A 3,525-nucleotide genomic window follows, 5' to 3' on the forward strand; every position below is an offset into this window, starting at 1 on the left:
GGAAAGAGTCCCCTCCCCTGCAGCTCTTTCCTACCCCCCTGCCCTTGTCAGCTGGTGGAGCAGTTAGCAGTGGGCCCCGAGATGAGCAGGAATTCCCCGCTCAGCCAGAGAGAGCTGGGAGATGTCCCACCAGCAGAATTCCCATCCAGCTAGGGGCTCCCTGCCAGCTGTCCCACCAGCAGAACAGCTCCCACCCAGCCCCTGGCTGAATAGGGAAGAAAGAGATCCTCAGTCCCAGTGCTGCTCAACTTCCCATACCTGTGGGGAACCAGGAGCCCCACAGCTCCAGGACAAGAATGGGAGGGGTAGCAGAGGGGGAGCTGGTTCCCGCACTGATTGGCTGGCTCCTGTGGGGAGCCAGGAGCTCAGCAGTTCCAGAACTGGGCCCCCTGCTGGTGCGGCTGATCAGGAGTAAATTTGCTCCTGGTTAGCATCTACATTAGTCTTACTGTGCAATATCTACTAAGCAGTGAGTTTAGTACCTGTATTTACAGGTACTAGCTAACTGCACAATAAACTAATGTACTGTGCACTAACTTATGTACACAGTTACATGGTGATGCTTTACTGTGCAGTAGATTAGTCTACTGAGCGGTAAAACATATCATGTAGACACACCACTTGAGGGCATAAGAAATCTGTAAGTCTGTGCTTCAAGGCCACATAAACAAAAAAAGGCTTTTTTCTTCTTATGAAGGCTACTGGCATATATGATACTCTGCCTTTCTCTGAAGCAGTGGGACACTGGCCACAGCTAAGACTGGGGGGTTTTGGCTTGGGTCAGCTGTGCCCAGGGTTTCCTGACTTAGGGGGCCTTGCATTTCCACTCAGAGTCATGCTGGCCACCAAATTAAGGGAATAGGAAAATATTTTTCCCTTAGGTCAGATTGGCAAGCATGCAGGGGTAGGGGATTTCTTTCTCTGTATTGTGGGGGAAGGTCCTTTCCTTAGGGCCTTCTGAGCAAATACCTAACTATTTCCCTGTTGTAATGGAAATCTGTTAACAGCACTCATCTCCTCTGCTTTTATGTCTGGCATGTTGTAGGGTGTTCTTGACATTTATGATTTGATACCTTGAAGTTGTATGTGAATTATGTTGTTAGGAGGATTAAAAGTAGAGATTAGGGGAATTTCTTGAGAAAAACGAGTGCCTGATAATGCAATCACTTGCCCAGGAAACCTCCTTCCAGTCTTAAATTCCTAAAATCTTGAAGTATTATTTAGTAGGTCCCTCTACACGTATAATTAGTACATAGTAATAAACTCCAGCGCAGTTTGCACGAGTCAGCTCTTCCCAGGCACAGCATCTTCACATGCACTCAGGACTGCAGCTGTTTGAGCTGGTGGAGAGTAGCCCTGAGCTGGCAGAGGATCTGGGGGAGTCAGTTCCAGGCTCTAGGTGGCAGTGGCAGGCAGCAGAGGGGCTGGCTGGGGCATGAGAGTGTTACAATATGGAGCAAGCTTGCAGATAGCACCCTCATGCCCCAGACAGCCCTAGTCACATGTACATGTGTGTTTTGGTACACCAAATGACTCCGCCATAGGATAGTACTTGTACTGGATAGTACTATCCTATGGCAGGGTTAATTAATTTGCTGTGCCCTAATATGGGCACACATGTAGATGGTAATGCTTTACTGTGCAGCTAATTAGTCAGCTTCACAGTAAAGTGCATGTATAGATGCAGTCAGTGGGCATATGTATACATGAAATTAATGCAACTGAATTTACTGAGTAATGGCCACAAACTCCTGGAAGACCGATTCTGGTTCAACATTAGGAAAAACTTCTTCACAGTCAGGGTGTCCAGATTGTGCAATAAACTCCCTCCAGAGGTGGTGCAATCACCTACCCTGGAAATCTTCAAGAAGAGACTAGACAGTCACCTTGCTGGGGTCACCTGACCCCCAGTTATCTTTCCTGCTTGGTGCAGGTAGCTGGACCTGATTCTCTTCTGAGGTCCCTTCCAGCCTTACAATCTATGATTCTACTCTGGCCCAATTTGCACCAGAGTAAACTAATCTGGGAGTGGCATCTATATGTAGAGGCAGCAAGTAGGGGCCATGGTGGGGCAGCCCTGGGCTCTGGGTGATGGCATCAGGTGGCAGCTGCCTGCAGTGGTGGGGCACGGTGCCTGGGGGGCCTGAGCTGGTAGGGGCCTAGGTGGGCCAGCCCCAGGCTCTGGGTTGCAGTGTCAGGCAGGAGGTGCCCATAATGGTGGGGCACAGTGCCTGGGCTGGCAGGGGCCTTGCCAGGGCAGCCCCATGTTCCAGGTCCCAGCGTTGGGTGGCAGTAGAGCTGCTTATGCCATATGGCTTGGCAGCAGGCTGGAGTCTGGCCCCCTGTTGGCTCTGCTGACTGGGTGCGATTTGCATATCCTACACATGCATTTAATCGCACTAATTTACTCCGCCATTGGATAGTACTTGTGTCTGATGGGACTAACGTATGGGGGAGTCAATTAGTCTACTGCACCCTAATAGCAGCGCATGTGTAGACAGCGATGCTTTACTGCAGAGCAAGTTAGTGTACTCTAACCTTACTCTAGTCCTTACTGCACAGTCATTTAGTACTTGCACAAATAAATACTAAATGACTTCACAGTAACCAGTTACTGCACAGTAGCACCACTGAACAATTTTCTCATGACACTGACTGCGCAGAAGCCGGAGACTACTGTGTAGTAGCATTGCATCATGCTTTCTGCCACGCGACGCTACTGTGCAGTAGTCTATGACTCCTAGACTGTAGTCATAGACTACTGCACAGTCAGTGTCTTGTGTAGACATGGCCAGTGTGTCTCAAAGAAAATCACATTTTTTCAGCATTATTACTAAATATATTATATTTTAATATAACATCCTAATGTTATATTGCAACTTTGTTGTGGAGCAAATTGTGTTACTTGGGGCAAAATAACCTTGCCTGGCTCCTTCCAGATCTGCAGCCAGGGGGAGTCAGAGCCTGGGGCCAGCATCTGTGCTGTCCTCCTAGAAACAGACACTGCTGCAGACAGAGGGGCTAAAAATCCAATAACTTTTAAGACTGTTATAAGCTTTACATTTATCTTTAGCAGGTAGTCTTTTATTAATTTAGCTTACTTAAAAAAAAAATTATACCAATTCTGATCCCTCCAGAGAAGTAAAGACCTGATGCATATCATAAATGTATTCTGTAACTCAAATAATCAAGCTGAATTCATATGAAAAGGCAGATAATGTCACTTTACTGACATTAATATCAGCAGCATATTTCCATAATTTATTATACATTTTTGTCTCTCTTAAAAGTGTAGGAAAACCAGAACAGGGAAGGAGGACAACAAGCAAGTATGTGCAAAGGATTTACAGGACACAATTAGATATATGTATTCATTACAAAAGGTTAATGCACATTGTAAAAAGAAGTCACAGCAGTTACTGGGGCCCCAAGGCAGCTGTAATTTAGGTCCTGAGCATTTATATAGATTTTTATGTGTCCATTAAATCTGCTATTCTGAAATGTGCAGATATTTCAGCAGCTTTC

This window comes from Alligator sinensis, unplaced genomic scaffold (genome assembly GCF_000455745.1).
Source record: "Alligator sinensis unplaced genomic scaffold, ASM45574v1 scaffold355_2, whole genome shotgun sequence".
Classification (NCBI taxonomy): Eukaryota; Metazoa; Chordata; order Crocodylia; family Alligatoridae; genus Alligator; species Alligator sinensis.